This window comes from Linepithema humile, chromosome 3 (assembly GCF_040581485.1).
Source record: "Linepithema humile isolate Giens D197 chromosome 3, Lhum_UNIL_v1.0, whole genome shotgun sequence".
NCBI lineage: Eukaryota > Metazoa > Arthropoda > Insecta > Hymenoptera > Formicidae > Linepithema > Linepithema humile.
The window spans coordinates 29,706,813-29,724,190 of NC_090130.1; the positions used below are offsets into that span (position 1 = coordinate 29,706,813).

At 42.0% G+C, this 17,378-nt stretch overlaps 1 protein-coding gene across 2 annotated transcripts in view; it reads left to right on the forward strand.

Moving 5' to 3' along the window:
* The first annotated feature begins 9,770 nt into the window (after nt 1–9,770).
* LOC105669746 (protein split ends) overlaps nt 9,771–17,378 on the forward strand; it is a 161,391-nt gene continuing 153,783 nt past the window's right edge. For both annotated transcript variants that reach the window (XM_012362849.2, XM_067351221.1), the window contains exons 1-2: nt 9,771–9,870; nt 10,131–10,169. The gene's annotated coding sequence lies outside the window, so the exon portion shown is untranslated. The remainder of the gene's footprint in view (nt 9,871–10,130; nt 10,170–17,378) is intronic.

Here is a 17,378-nt window from a genome sequence, read left to right on the forward strand (position 1 = left end):
AAATATCGGCTAAGTCCTTCCTAAGCTGCGCTCTGGCTAGGGAATTAGCTTGGCCCTGCGCCCGCATTAATAAGTGACCGTCCTGGGCAAACAGCGCCAGTGATCCCTTGATTTCAAGGCTAGCATCGGGATCTTCTGTGTTAGCGCTAAACTTCATAGATGCTTTTAAGGCTTTCAACGGCGTTTCCGCATTCTCCTTCTTCATCCATTAATTGATGCATATTACAAGTATTACGACAGTATGAGAATATGACAATTTTATTCGTCTAATCGTATTAAAAATATCTATGCGTCATCGAACACGTGAACAAAAGTTGGCACAAATCCGTACATTTTATTTTGCGTTTTCAATTTTTCTATTATTAGTTTAAAATGTCCACGTCGACGATAGCTAATTGTCTGCGTGTTTGAAGTCGGCGGGACTTAATCGGCGAATCGATCCTAATCTTACCCGAGACATTGGAATACTTGTGGGCGAAGGTAAGGCAGTCAGGGTCAACAAATCTTCGACCGGCAAACCTCAGACAGATCTTGATATATATATCGAAAACAGCGGCGTGTATCCAGACCTCGCAGACAGAGAATGGAGAGCGCGGGATAGTCGGAGTCTGCTGGGGTGTAGGTGGTAGGTACGCGGCAGGACCGTGCGCTTGAGGGGGGCATAACTCATCCCCCGGAGCTAGTGTCGGTGATGTACGGCGGTTGTGGGACAGTCCGGAGGATGAGGTCTATCGGTAGGAGACGATGGCGAGGGCGGATCAGCCCTTAATAAGGCAGAGTGCACGCGAGCTGAGTGCAAAAGAGAATGGGCAGACACGGAATCGAGCAGTGTCTAAACGAGAGTCTTATTTGGTATCAGTGATCCGAAAATTAAAATAGGTGTCGAATAATTATTCTTATATTACGCACATCGCGATGTGTAAAGCGCAGTCTTGTGTCGTAATTCAAAAGTGTCGCATCAATGCTAAAGATGTTTCACGTATAAACATATTTGAAAAGATTCACCATTGAATTGCAATGTTGACTGATTAAATTTTTACAAAGATAAAAATTTTGCAAAATAGTACTTTTATTTTAACATGAAGATTGATTTTTTAATGAAATACGAACGCTGTCACTATTATGATTTATTATAATCAATTTGTAATTTTTTTTTAATAAGATGCAATGTATTTGCAATTGCATTTTGTTTCACGCTAAATGTTTAAGAACTCTCCAAACAATTCATCACTTGATATGTGAAGAGCAAAGAATAAATCGTTTTCATCGAGTCATAAATCGCAAAAGCGTGTATAAACACCTCATCAAATTTCCTGCCGAATTTATTGATGCGCGTGCTTGAAAGCGGAGCGGACTCTTAAAACAATATACGCGGTGAATCACGAGTGCGAAACAAACCGGAGCGTAGATACACCTACCTATCGTCGGCAAAGAGGGCGAAGGGAGGGGAGGGGGGGGGGGGGAGAGGGAGGGATGTCGGGACATCGAAGCGTAGGACACAGAGGCACCGACCACCGCCGCCACCATCTCACGAAGGGGGAAATTCCATGTGGCAGAGTTATGGCCCTTGGAGGTGCCGCTAGAGAGCCTGTCTCCAAGCTGGCTCTCGAAGAGCCCTCTCTTTTTTGCATCCGGCGCCCCGTGACAAAAAAAAAAAAAAAAAGAAAAAAAAAAGAGAAAGAAAGGGACAGAGGAGAAGAACGGCCGAAGAAGAGGAGAGCACCCGCACCATCGGCTTCTACGGTCTCGTTTAAAAGTGATAAATGCGCAGCTGGGAATATGACTGAGAAAAATAACGCCGAGGGCTCGGCGGAGGAGAGCGGGTTGCCGAAGGGGCTGCGGAGGGGCGGGTGGGAGGGCGGGGGTCGCCGATTGGGGCTCGAGGAATCGAAAAACTAATATCCGCCCCCGGAGGCCGTTTGTTTCGTATTGTTTCGGACGCCAGACTCCCAGGCGGTTGTCTTCGGCGTGATTGAGTATCGCCATTCTTCATGAATTCCGCGCTTTCTTTTTATCGCGTCTCGAGCTTCCCGATGACGACCAGCGTGTACGAAGTAACGAAGGGCGGAGGCGCGAAGGGGAGTTTCCGATTGAAGGGCCAGCAAGGTAGTCGTAATCCACATGCGAGCTTTTCGCGCTGATATCGAACGGTTCTTTATGTGGAATGCGCAATTCTTAACACTAATTAATTGGAAGAAAATAGGCTGCGTAAGCGACAGTTTACCACTTGCAGCACAAGACAGAATTAATATTCGTGCAATAGGTGTATAATCTGCGAATTGCTCCGACCTAACATAAGCGATGCCGAAGTTTAGCCCTTCCTACTTAGTTGGTCAACAAACTCAAGGGCACCACGCGGGTGCTTTAAGGGAGGTTAATACGAATACCCCGAAGGGTGTAAATACGGGACTATCCAATATCTGTAGCTCTCGTAAGCCATGCCATCCTTAATTATCGTACGTAGAGACGAACCGCAATGAGGTAGATTAAGAGGATTGATGCGTGCATAATTCGACGTCCGTTAATTTTCCAAAGATGTCGAAGAAACGATTACAAAAAAATTTAGGAGGAATATACGTCGAGTTTTGCTGAAAATTGCCGCGGTACATTTCGAGACGCGAGGCAGCAACACGGTGCACAGTAATATAACAGTTTATTCGGCGAGACAGCTAATGACCATTTAAATGCATGGAATTAACGTACCTAGACGAGAAAACGTCCCCGTCGCGTCTACAGGAGAGCGGCCGCCGTTAGCTGAATAAAATTCGCGGTGTTTTACCCGCGTGCCTCGTTTCATCTCTCCGCGGGCCGCTTCGATTCGGCTAACTAGAAAGTCACCCCCAGTCCCGACCGCGAGGGCTTAACCGAAAAAATAATCTCGGACGACCGCCCAATCGACACTTTCGCAGATTTTTGCCGATCGATGAATCCGCAAAGCGATCCGCGATTATATTTCAGAGCGCACGCGATGCGGTTGTCCGCTTAAACGCCGAAAGATCCAATCTTTTATTCGCGATGCTTTTGATATTGGCGGTTGCTTGTATTCCTCTCTGCGAAGCGCAGGAAGCTCCGTCCTATTGATCGGCAATCTTTTCTCCGCTTCTTGACAACGTGACTTTTTAATTCGACGGATTTCCCTGACTCGATTGGCCAGACCTCGCCGCAATTGCGTGGGGTGGCGCGAAATGAAACGACGGATCGCGTCTGTGTAACCGAATTTAGCGATTTTTAATTCCCAGGATCGGCCGCTTCGAGCCAATACAAGGGGCGGCCCACCCTAAATCGCTAATAAGGCTTCGCAAGCCTCCGTACATCCCGCCGACAGGGATTTTCGTACTCGGTTCTCATCCCGGATGCTGTCCGCGCCCGTCCGATTAATCCAAACGAATCCTGATAAGAATTATCGCGGGAAGAGTGAATCTTGGCGAGTTAATTGTCAGACGCTTTTTTTACTTCTAATAGCGCGTTAAGTTTCTTTAAAGATGTGCAGATTAAGATTATTCCTCACAAAATTCAAGATATTCTACAAAAATTTATATTTATTTTTTTTTATACTGCTCGCAAGATTTCGTAATCAGCAATTTTAAAATTTCGTTGCTTCTGTGGCAGTTTCAAACAAATCCTCGCTATATAAACGTTCCGAGAAAATTGGTTTACATCAGCCGTAATTCGCAGCCGCAGCAGCTCGGCGCAATTAATTTTCTTGCTGCAGCTGCATCCGTAGTCTTTCTACGCTTTAGATACGTTCTTGCTGCAAGAAACAATCTGCTTACTCGGTAGTCGCATTTCTCGCATGCACATCACCGATCGATCCTGCTCCTAATTTCTGCCGTGCAGAATGTTGCTCCCATTAATTAATTAAATTGTATAATGCGATATAATTACAATAAATTCAAACGTACATTTTTATTGCAAAAAATTCTGGCTTTGATATAAAAAAGAAATTACTATAAAATATTCTCACAGTTAATAGTTATGGAAAAAGTTATGGAAAGAAACAATTGTTCTTTTAATACTTTTATCTGCTTTTGCAATGTAAAAGGACAGCATAAACAATTATCATGTATTATGACGTACATTAATACTTAACGTTTTACTGTTTCGAAAGATCTGAGAACCGCTGGGTATTGATGCTCGATCAGGCAGCCCCTGGAGGTTTAATTAAATACAACCCCCACTCCCACGTGGCTCGGCTTCTACCGCCTGTAAAACGAGCAATATTTTTCACGAAAACCACCTCGCCGGATGAGCTCATATCTAGCCTCAGTGTCAGAAGTCAGAGTCGGTGAATATTGTTAAATGTTAGGAAATATTTTAATCAAAGTGTCGAGCGATATTTTACATTCTAGTACCTCTACTTTTTTCTTCCTTTTACACACTTTTTTGACGTATTTTTCTTTGAATCTCAATTTTATGGACACGCATAATTATTGCATCTTTTCATTATTAATAAATATCGTGGAATAATTAAGTCCCGAGCAATTTCTAGAATGTTTTAATTTATCGAGAGGAGAACGAAAGATATTCTTAGTTTGCCGTAATAATAATAATATAGATTTTCAGAAATAGCTTGTGGACATTTATTATGGTATTATAATGAAAAGTAATTGGGTTACCGCTCTTTATTTTTACGCTTGATCGCCGAGGATTTATTATTTGCAGATATTAGGACCGCGCAATATATGTAGAGGAAAGGGCGTTATCCTACATTAGGCTGATCGCGTCAGCGTACGATCCTATCGTACCGATCGGCGCGTGACGTTGGCAGCAATTCTGCTGGGGATATGACAGGCGCGCATGGCACGGGGTGTTGCAACACCCCCCGCGTCAAGAATTCATGCAGGCCCGATGGGGGACCATAATTAACCGAATACCGATACTCACCCGCTTACCCGACTCCATCTGCGACATACGCGACGCATATATAGCCACTAGCGCGTAATTCTACGCACACCTGTCCGCGCGCGCGCGTGTGTATTATATGGTCAAATGTACTTTCCGTATAAAAAAGATATACTCTTATACATTTCCATTCGGCTGTAGAATAATTCGATGCAACAACGGAAGAACAAAATCTATCAAATTCATCATTGGCTATTGTTAACGTGATGTAATTTTGCAGCGCTCATTTCCGTGAATATACATTTAAATCGCGCGTTTTTGCATACAGCTCATCCGAAATTAATAAGATGTCGTAAACCGTGGATGACTAGTCGCGCTAATGTCGTGCTTGGGCCGAGTTTCTTCCCGGTCAGCGGCGACGAACGGCAAGGTAGAAAGAAAGTCGAGCGCGTAGAAGGCCGATTAAAAATTCCGTCTATCCGGTACCACGGAAGCAGCCGACGCACTCTTACGTACGTCCGTCGCTGTAACATCTGCGCCGTCTGTGCAAAAAGGAGGCAACGAAGCGAGGAAGGAGGAAGACCTCGCCGAGTGTCTTCGTCGTGCTCCTTGCCCACGGTTGCGAAGGAGCGAGGTTGCGCTCTCCTTCCATCCCGCCCGCGCGCGGATCCCCGCTTTTCCTGTGTCGTCTCTGCTCCCGGTGAGGCGAGTCCCCCCTTCCCCCCGTCAACCCCTCGCCACCCGTTGAAAGAGAGAGAGAGAGAGAGAGAGAGAGAGGGAGAGAGAGAGAAAGAGAGAGAGAGAGGGAGAGAGAGAGAGAGAGAGGGAGAGAGAGAAAACCCCCGCCCCTTTACGGGTCTGCTGGCGGTGGCGGCGGTGTCGTATCTTGGCCTCCGTGGCGCGCCGCTCTATCGACGTACAGCCACCCTCGGCTCACCTCCTCACCTTCTCTACCGTTTCCTATCCTCTCTCTTTCCGACTTGGTCTCACGTTACTCTGATCCTGCTCCCACCGACGTTTCTCATGCTCTCCGCCCTGCTCCTTCCTAGACGCGCTTCCCGCGTCCGTCTATCCAGCTTTCTCTCCGGCACATTCGCCTCACCGACCTCCGTAACTCGCGATTGCCGAGATAGCGTGGATATAGATGCAGTCGGAGGACCGCCTCGGCAAGCCTGCCGCTTGTAAGGCCTACGAGCGGGATCAACGTGTTATTGAGATGTCTGTCGGCGAATTAGGGCTTTCCACGTCTTATCATTTCACCGGTGTTAGGCGGAGATTAGACCGATCATCGTAGATATAACAGCGAGATGAAAGTTTTGCGGGGAATAATGATCTATTAACCAATTACGCGAACAGTCCTGTAGAAAATACATCAATAATTAATATTAATTCGATAAAACGTTAAATTCACTGCAAATTTCTACATTCAAAGCTTCTAATAACGAAATTTGTTTTTCCTAATACGATTACTTTTTGCAATGTCCGAAAATTGTTGAACATTTGATAACATTCAATTGTTAACATTTGATAATAATTATCGACAGGCAGAAGGTGGTACTCGGGACAATAGGAAACTTGGTCAGCATTTAGCGCTTGTTAATATTCTCAACATTTGTGAAACTCACGTCCGCATCCTTAAACGCGAGTAACGTCGGCGACTAAGCTGACGACGCGAAATTTCGTCGAGGAGAGAAACGCGGATCCGCAAAACACTGGAAGATCACGCCTGCTGGTCAGGTAGTACTCGTGGTGTACTTGGGGAATACGCGTGGCCCTAAATCAGGGTTGATATCCTCGAAACAATTCGACCCTCCGAGGATGGTGTCCGGCAGCAGGCACTGGCCCGGGCGGGTAGCACGGAAGAAGATTTAATTAAGCCGGGACCGATTTATCTCTCTGACAGCTAACCCCGTCCTTTCTAGACCTCCCCCTCTTTCCCTTCTCCTTCGGATTGTCGGCCCCTCAAACCTCGCGACACTAGATTCTGGACTCGCCGAAAGGGCAAAACCCTTTCAGCGTGCAGGCTACGAGGTAGCTCTTCCGTCGGCAGCCACTTTCTATCGATACGATCACGCAGTTCGAAAACAATCCATAAAGCGACTCTAATCTAATGAATTTTTATTTACATTTTGAAATCGCTGAGAAAAGAAAACGGTATAAACGAGCTTAGTAATAGGATTAACTCTCTTCTTGTTGAATTTTTCGTTTCACCAGCTTTCCTTGCTTTTTAAGAATATTAACGCGATTATTATTGTCAATTAGAAAGTACATAATATATCTGCGTTTTTTGCTAGCTTGATAAATTTATTGAAAAATCGCAAGAATAAGGTAAGAACGTGATGATAGTGCGGGTGAATGCACTTTGCTCAAAATTACCGGCGAGCCCTTCGCGTTAGCCGATGGATGCACTTTGTAACGAGATAAAGACGCGACTCGAGGAAAGAAAGGTGAATGTACTTTGTTGACGACGATCGATGATCTCTACTTGCTGTTAGCTGCACGTATGGTCCTCCGGCTTTCACCTCCCTGTCTTCCTCTTTTCCCTTCTATATATATATATATATATATATATATCTCACTCTCTCTCTTTCTCTCTCTCTCTCGAGGGACTGGTGGCACCCTCCTGCAATTATTAATTAACGCTCCCCTCTCAAGGCATTAACGCGGCTAAGAGCAACCCCTCTTACGTCTCCGCCAACCCGTACGACCTCCTCCAACCCCTTGCCACTGGCTCAAAGCACCATGAAGTAACGATACACCTTGGCTAGGGAGACGACTCGACGTAGAAGGAAGGAGGAAGTCGGAGGAGGTCCGACCTGGCGACCTCATCGACTTCGCTCCACAAAGAGAAAGACCCTTGTTATGGGGTGAGCGTTCAGATACGTACGGCGTGAAAACGCGTTCAATGGGGAAGGTTAACCCGTTCGCGGGAAAAGCCGCTATATTTTCTGTTTTCCCATCTTCGCTGGGGCGCCTCTTTTCTCCTTTTAATATGTATACGCAAATAATATATCTTTGTATTTGTGTGCGCATTATTATTGTCACACCATCGATTATTAGATAGATAGCTGGAAAGAATCAGAGAATCGGATAAACGTTAATTTATTTTTATTAGTGTCTATTTAAGAGACAATCATTATCAAAGAAATAACAAGACGTACTGAGGCTGTAAAAGGTAAAAATTTTTTGAGAAATTGAACATTAACTTACTATCGGAACACAAGCTTAAGCTATTCGTGAACTGAATAATTATGTACGTATGTGTTATTACAATTATGTACATATTTAAATAATGAACAAACAGCTGTATTTACCAATTAGGATATTACAGTTTCTCTTTTGCTTTTCATTACTCCATTCGCTACAGATTTTATTAATTGTATAAACAATTATATCAATAACTACAGCTTTTTCATTGCATTAATAAATTACGTATCTTAAACCATACTTTGATAATTCGCTCTTTTGCAATAACATCAAACAATTAAACTTGAATGAATTATATTTTCAAAATTTATATAAATTCAGAATTTTAAATTAAATTAAGTTAAACTTTTTAAATATGTTTCTCTGTAAAATTTTCTGTTCTGCATATATATTTATATAATTCATGTTTTTTAAATTAAATTATTTTGTAATTTTATGTAAAAAAATTATTAATTATTAATGTTTGATTGCTAAAAATGCAAATCATAGACGATGACGTAATTATTAAAGCGTAATTCTGATATAATAAAGAAATTATATATAACGTTTTTGATTGTACGGATTTTGGTCGATTCAAGGTTAAATAATAACAGTAAATTTTATTGCAATATTATCATTGCAATAAGAAACTTGAATACTAAACTTTTATACTAAAATAGTTAATTGATTCGTGATAGATTAAAATCCGTTTAGTCGAAAACGCTAATAGTAAAAATTATCGAATCGAACAACACGAATTGAACGACGTGAATCGTTTATCGAAATATCAATAAATATGGATCACGTGTTATGCGCATGCGGTTTGATTCATTCGACGAACTATATTGTATCGGCTCGGACGCAGAGCGCAAATCTTTAATTGCGTGTTGTACTCGTTTAATGTGTATAAGTACGATTTTTGTTGGGAGCGTCGAGTAAAGTGACGAGTGATTGCCGGAACGTATTGTTTATCGTGAGTTTCGCGATTAACATTATTCCGTCATTTATCTGGCTATCCGCGTTAACTAGTTGCGGATTAAGTACAGATTTAGATGCCAGAGATACGTGAAAGTAATCCCTATGTTTGTTTAAGAGGTTTTAGACGCGTTGTACTTCATATTAGATGTAGCATATTAAAAATTTACGTTGCTTGAATTAAGTCGGATAAAACTTATCTGTTGTTGTCTCCGCATCTACTGATCTTGCTGTGACCGTCAATATGGTCGCTCATCTCGCTCGTTCGGATGTACGTACAATGTTAAATCAACCACTAAGCGTGTAAGACGGCGATAATCCGCTACAATGACAAATGCGTCATAGCACAAAGCGCGTTTTATTTCGTGTTTGCGTTTCGTGAACGGATATACTGCGATGTGGTAAACTTTCGACATAATTTTGTCCGTGATTTTCAAGTTTTTTTCGAAATTAAATCGCGCGGGAGTTTACTATCGTTCGATAGCGTGCGTAATTTAGCTGCGAGTATAATATTCATCGATTCTTCGACGGAATCTGCAGTGAATGAAGTAAATTATAATAATTGTTTAATATAATTATTTGATCATTATTTAAATGTATACAAAATTGAGATATAATACGTACATATAAAATTACATTCTATTTATTAAATATTTGTTAGGATGTTTAAAAATATTAGTTTGAGTATTTATTACATGTATTGAATGTTTGAAACTTTTCAATCATTATTTACATATTTTATTGCATATAGGATTGATTACTGTTGTAGTGTAAGTGCGGGCCTTTGATTTTCATCGATTTTTCGGAGCTGATGCGGAACATTCTAAGACGGAATCTGCAGCGGAGCAAATTACAATACTCTAGCTGGTGAGTACATTTATATGATCATTATTTAAATATTATTTTTTATTATGTAAATATGACACATACAATTATAAATTGTATTTATTAAATATTTATTAAGAAAATATTGAGTTAAATATTTATTACATTTTCGAATATTAAAATTTTTGAATGGTTATTTATTTACGCAACTTGTTGCATATAGTAATGTTTTAATTAAAACTGAAATAATTAAATAATATATAATAATCTATAATAACTAAAATGTATGTTAATTTTTCCAGGTACAGCTAAAGGCGTACTTAGCTAGAGTACAACGACTGGTAAGTAGATTTATTATTATTGTGCATGTGATTATGTATAAAATATTAATATTAGTTGCTGTATTTGTGTTCGCCATATAATTGCTAAAAGAACCATGTTTTTACAAACATTTTTTTTTGTAATAATTTTTTGTAATAATTTTGTATAATTTACATTTTTATCAAATAAATAAATAAAACTATTTTTTTTTACTTAACAATGAAGAATTTCGTGCGCCTTATGTGTACGCAATTTATTTTATTTTAATACATAAAGTTACAAAATTTAGAAAAAAATAAATTATGTAAATATATATATGCGAAAGGAATATTATAAATACATAAATTATAGAAAATTGAATTGACAAATTAAAATTCCGAAGATATAAAGGATTGTTAAAGCATGGTTTTGTATGTGTAGTTGCGTTAATGCGATGAAAAGCTTGATTGCTTATACTGCAATTGGCACAATCAACTGCCATTTATGATTTTATATTACTTTTTAAGTAAGATACGCTTTGCAAAAGAGCTTCTTATACAGTGGCTAAACAATTGATACCATATATCTCTTTAATTTAATTATAATTATTATAATTATCCAAAATGATTTACTTATTGCTCCATTATTAATTGATAGTTGTCACAGAAAGTATATTTTATCTCGCGCGAATTTAGATTTTGCGTAATACAACAAATTTGCAACATGATTTTCGAAAACAAAGTGTGGGTTAACTTTTGTTTTTTAGTATACATATATTTGTAGGACTTAAGCTCTTTAAGATGGGATTTGGGTTGAAAAAATTGCAATATTTTTTAGCTGATAAATACAAATATTTCTTTTAACATCAAATTTCTTTAAAACATAATACATAAACAAATATGTATTACAATAACAAATGTTTTATAATAACAAATACAGTATTTTTTTAAATTTTCTCTTTTACTTTCTTTTTACATCGTCTTCTTATTATTTTACATTTATCTGATTATGTGATTATGTTCAAATGAATGAAAAATAAAACGTACTGTGCAATATTATTGATCTGTTATCACAGAGATCATACTTTTTTTTTTATTATCTATTAATATTGAAATTTATTATACTGTGTCTACTGTGCTTACTTTCTCATTCTGACGCTAACATATGATTAGATAAATGTGAAGTATTGGGAAAACGATGTAGAAGTAAGAAAAACGAGAGAATCAGAAAAAAATACGATGGTTTAACTCTATTTGTTATCGCGATTCAGTAGTTGAGAGAACGTCATGGTGAGCGGACAAAGGATGCGTGAATTCCACATAACGCGAATCCTGCGACGGAGGACAAGATTTTCGACGTGCATACGGAGCCGAGGGGTCCTGGCGGTCCGCGCGCGTAGCGGGATAAGGATTTATAGTTTAATATCTCGGGCGGCCGGGTCGTCGTCACATTTTCAACCCCCGGGAGAAACTATACACACGAACCGCCACCATCCGCTACTGCCTCCTCCTCCTCCCAGTTCTCTTTACACCGTCTGCCGCATCCGCAGAGATCCTAGACTCCACCGTAGCCGATTCTCGCTTTTGTCTCTCCGCCGTTTCGGACGGCAGGAGATTGTTGGGCAAGAATGCCAAGGAAGATTTGTTTCGGTTTGATGGGGCCATTTAAACATGTAGATGCGCTCGTTAGATTGGAAACGCGTGCCCGGGATCGATGTTAAACTCCATGTAAGAGAGGACGGGTAGACGGGGGCGGGTGAGGGCGGCTGGATAAAAAGGAGGGTGGTTTATTGGAAATCCGGAGCTATAAAGCTCGCGCTAGATCGTACAACTGAAAGACGCGCGGAGTGAAAGAGAGCTCGCGGAATTGTCTAAAAAATTTACTTTCCTCTTGATAGAGGTGGATTCATTAAGACGTTTTATAGCGTTGCGTTCGAGAATTTCCGTATTGGACGCGAAATAAAACGCATTTCGCTGTCTGTGGTATTTATCACGATGCTCTTATAATAATTGTTTCGCATTATTTTAAAACGCTCTGAACAACAAGTTTGAATTTGGAGCAATATTTTTGTGGAAATTACTTTGGTTTAGTTAAAATGAAACGACATTCTGCGTTTCTTGTAGATCTTTTTTGGTTTGAATCTACGGTACCGTGCACCCTTTCGCTTCTTCCCTTCATTGGCCAAATCTCTCCCAACACACGCACGTCATTAGAGCGTGCTCGGACTATCGATACCTATCCTATGCCGGACGCTAGTGCGTAGATCGTGTTCAGCGAATAAAAAGCCTATTGCTCTCTTATATAACGACAACGGTCACGATATAATGATGTCTGGTAGCCGGCAGATAACCGAATATAGTTTTTATCCTGCACCGGTTGTCGAATAACAAATTATCTAGAGACAAATTCACGTTTTTTGCAAGTTGATGCACAAAATATCTTTAATACCGCTTTTAATCTCGTAAATTTGCAGAACTGCACAGATGCACTTTGTTTAAGGGTATTTTATCCATTAGGTTTTAACTAAAAAAAAATACACACACTTATCAATATACTATAAAGTATATTGTATCTTTTACGGAGATAAGCTACTTGAGGTTTATAATTCTTTACACACTCATAAAATTTTAATGCTAGAATTTTTATAAAAATATAATAAATTACTATTAATGCTAGAAAGCATTGAATGCTAGAAAACATACAGTAGCATACAGTACTTGGATGCTCAAGCATTTTCTATAGTTCACGGGCGTCTCCGATGGGATCGGCAGAACATGTGGGGAGAGATTCCGTGAAATAAAGCTCTCGATATGCGTAAGCCTCTTTTGCCAACGTTTTCCCTTTATGTGCGGGGTTGAAACATTTAGACGCCGGATGTGAGGTGCCTGCCGGCGGCATGAACCCGCCGGAAGTTCCTAAGACTCGCGAGAGTGCCGCAGGTCGCCGGGTCCGGGCTCGGTAGGGTGGCCACCTACGGATATTAAAGGAAATGGCGGTATGATTAGTCGAATACGTGCGCTGGTTTCGTTTTAAGCAAGACCATTCGAGGCTTCCGATTGATTTCGATATGATATTTATAGATCGATACATCTTTTATCGTGTACAAATTTTTCCACGTCACATTAAATGTGATTATTAAGCAACTTTGTTAATTTCAAAAATTTCTGTTTTTTACATAATTAGATAAAAATCTTGTATGAATATTACATTTAACGTCAAGTTAATGCTGGTAAATATAAAAAAAGATAGTATGGCCAGATGGCCGAAAAATCGGCGACATCGTAATCCTGGACATTGTCGGAACCGCAAATGACCAACCAGCTGCGTAACTGCTCGGGTTCTCATGTTTTTGGGGGTTGCTTGCTTGATTTAGGGGCTGAAGACCGCGTACAAGCACCCCTTTCTCGCGCATATCGGTATGAGTCGTTATAACTATCGAAGACGTCATGTCTTTGAATCGTTAAGATTTCTCCTTTTTTATAATATATTTGTTCTTTTGCGATCTAAAGATTTTAGAGACTTTTTTAGAATTTCTAAAGTTCTCAAAAACTATATTTATTACTGTTTATAATTTTGCACAGCTACTTCAAGTTAGTTTGTCGATTTTTACATAACTGTCAGTTTATTATAAGTCATGAAATACAACAATTGGATATTTCCGGTCATACAAACCGGTCTGAAAATCGAGATATTACAAACGCAATTAAAGTCCGAGTTCTCCCGAGTCCAGAAAGCAAGCCGGTTCGTCGTACAAACATCCTGGTTATTTACATACGGGCGCATCTCTCTCTTCCGCGTTCTGGTTCTCCTGGTTTGTCTTATAATATTAATAAGGGTAGTTTCCGCCCTGGCGTGCCGCGGAATAGAGGGCGGGGGGAGGGTCTGGCAAGAGCTATGCTTGCAATGTCCGGCAAGGGTGGTATGTTGTAGATAGTCCTCGACGCAGCCCCCTGAGGGATGAAGTCTGGACCTTGTTAGAACGAGAATGCTAATTTATTAGGGAGCGTTGGTGGGATGGGAATACCAACTGGAGTCCGCGATTTCGTGATTTTTCATCACGTGCAATTGTCTCAATTATAACATAGATTTAGTCACTTTTTTTTCACATAGCGGTAAAAAAGTCGGAAAAGCGCGCATTGAGAATTACAAGAATGGATACTGGCTGTTAGTGATAATTTTTGCCGTAAGAAAAAGTGAAGTGTAGAATAGAATAGAAATTTCTGCGGAGATGAAAAGAAAGCGCTTGCAATGCATTAAAAAGATCGGAGTAAGTTGAGACACGTGTCGCGTAACGATTATCGGAGGAAGAACGCCTCGCAATATGCGACGTCTTCTCCTTCGATCGCGCGAATGTACGAGGTCGGGGAAAAAGTGAAATCCGCGATCAATGCCGTCGGAGTGGATGTCGGAAGTTATACTTTTAATAAAGAGATTTCCGAGTATCTTCCATGGAGAGAGAGAGGGGACGATATCTACTACCATCAGCAGCCTCGGCATTGCCGACACACCAATGTGCCGGTCGGATAGTGCCGACCGGCGGGGAAACGGGGGGTGGGAGTTGGATGCGCGAGCGCCACACGTGTCTTGAGGGTGGTAATTACGCGGCATCTGCAGCCAGCCCACACTACCCTGCGTCCGCCACCTCCGCCTCCTCCTCCGACTTGCCCCACAGCCTTAGACGGGTGGATGGAATCGGAGGGGGACGGGGCGGGGGGCGGGGGGAGGGGGAGGCGGGGGATTAGTAGGAAGGGGGCGGAAGGTTAGGGATGAGGCAAAGGGGTGCCGAGGGATGGGTGGCCACAGTATTGATTTTGTCCAAGACAGCCGACGCCGCCGCCGCCGACGCCGCGGCCAACCAGACCCACCTCTGGTGGTACCTACTCGGCTACAACACCGACCCCCCCTTCCCCACCCCCACATTCCATCCCGACTCGTCTCTTACTCCTTCTCCTTCGAGCACCACCACCTAGCCCCTCGGTTCTCTCGTCTTCTTGCTCTCTCTCTCTCTCTCTCTCTCTCTCTCTCTCTCTCTCTCTCTCTCTCTCTCTCTCTCTCTCTCTCTCTCTCTTTCTCTCTCTTGTTCTCCTTTTTCTCTCTCTCTCTTTTCCTTTCTCTCTCTCTCTCTCTCTCTCTCTCTCTCTTTCTCTCTGTCCCCTTTCCACTTTGTCCCTCTTCGAACCTACGCTATTCTCTCGCCGTTCGTGTTCGCATCGGGCGATAGATAAGATATCTCGCAAGTCCCGTGTCCGCGGAACAGCCGTTGATCTTTTTTATCGATACATATATATCGAATTCAAACAAATCGTTTATTCTACCATAGATCGTGTCGAATTGTGGAAATGGATACTTATAATTTTGATAACGCACCATTCGATGCTGCTTCTTTCAAGATATAAAGAATACGCGCCTATGAGTAATTGAGTAATTTTTCTGAAATTGATTATTTTTCTAAAATATAATGTGCATAATCAGATCTATATTTGACTTTAATTAAATCAAAATTAACTGAAAGGATTCTCGGTGGAGACGCGTTCTTATCATTTGACGAGCTTTTAACGGGAATCGCTCCCATGTCGAGCGTAGCCAGGAGTTGAAAGTGGAGGCCGTCTTTAGGATTCAAGGCCCCACATCCTTGGCCCGAGTAACGATAGTTCGGAAACTTGACGATGCCTGAGCGAAGGGGCAGCGTGAGAGCCGCGGCATCTGGCCGGTAGTTAAAATGCATGTAGTCCTCCGGAGAGTCCCGTATTCAAATACAGGATCAGTCCTTCTTCGACCTTACCCCGTAACTGATCCCGATCCCGATCTCGATCCCGCCGGCTGCTCGGGAGAAGAAGAACTTTCCGTCTTGTCGCGCGCGCGGAGGGGAAGGGACGGGCAGGGCCTCGAGAATTCGCGACGTGCTACGCGCGCGACTTGGATTTTCCCACACTTGGGTTTCCGGTCGACGTTTCGCGAGAACTAAAGGTGGAATGACCGGCGATCAATGTCTCGAGAATAATCTAGATTCTTTGTTCGTCGCTGAGACGCTCAAGTCATGATAAAGCTGCACGTTTCTCCGCGTCGCCGCAGCGAGATTAGCGCATTAAAACGGTCGTCGCGAGATACGGAGACTGAAAATATGAAAATCAGGAGGAAACGAGCGAAAGCGCCGCGGGCTGTTTCGCCGAGCCGTTTTTATCGCCAATCCTGACTTTATCCCATCCGACACAGCCATCCCCTCGTTTCTTACCATTCGATATTGTATTCATAGCCGGTGCTAAGAGACGAAGATATCGGAGTGATTCACGACCGTGGAGCTGACGGAATTCATATTAAGAGAAAAATATTCGTCGCTCGATTCACGTGACCGTCTTTGAAACTAATCGACTGGACGTCTAGTATGATGGCTAGGGCACTTTTGCTTATTAGTTTTTTTTTTCCAAGTCATATCAATTAATTGATTTCTGCTCGCAAAGTTTTACCAAGTAAAATATTGAATGTTCTTTATTCTCGAATGCTGTCGCACGTCATCTTTAAGCAATTACTTTGATGTATTATGTAATTCTTACGATATAAAATTTAATTTGTAAAAATTCTTTGAATTTCTATCGCTCGTAACGCAAAAGATTATTGATATGTATTTCAATAAAGAGAAATGTTCGAATGGTTTAAAAAATCTGCGCAAGAGACAAAAACCAGGCAATTTTAAACGAATAAAATCGTAACGCTTTGGACGATCGAAATTTCTCAGTTTCCGCATTGTCGCGAACTCCCGAAACGGTACTTGGCTAAATACGCTCGCCAAATAAGCTAAACATAGGCTCCGGTCCAGTCTCATGTCGCATCGAGAGACGTTGTTACGTGGCAGTTCGCGAAGAGTAAAGAGGATCACGGGGTTGGACAAAAGAGCGAGATCTGGCGCAGGCCGCGCTTCGTGGGACCCTCGCATGTATCCAGCTTAGCCGCGACCGCAGTTTAAGGAGCTTTGGCTTTTGTTTAATCCCGAGTGAGTAAAAACGAGAGGAGGCGATCCGGCGGGCCGCCCGGTGCCGCAGTCACTCCTGTGTCTCTCATTCGCGAGGAAATCCCCGCTATTCGCTGACGCGAAGGCGGTAGGATCAAGCCGGAAGCTGACGGCGTCAGCAGCGGTCGTGGAAGAGTTTCTCTAAACTTTCAACCCGTATCGAGCTGACAAGCATCCGGCGATCTTCGCTTTTATTGCCGCGCGCGCACCAGTAATACCGAAAACGATTCGCGCGTGAAAGCTC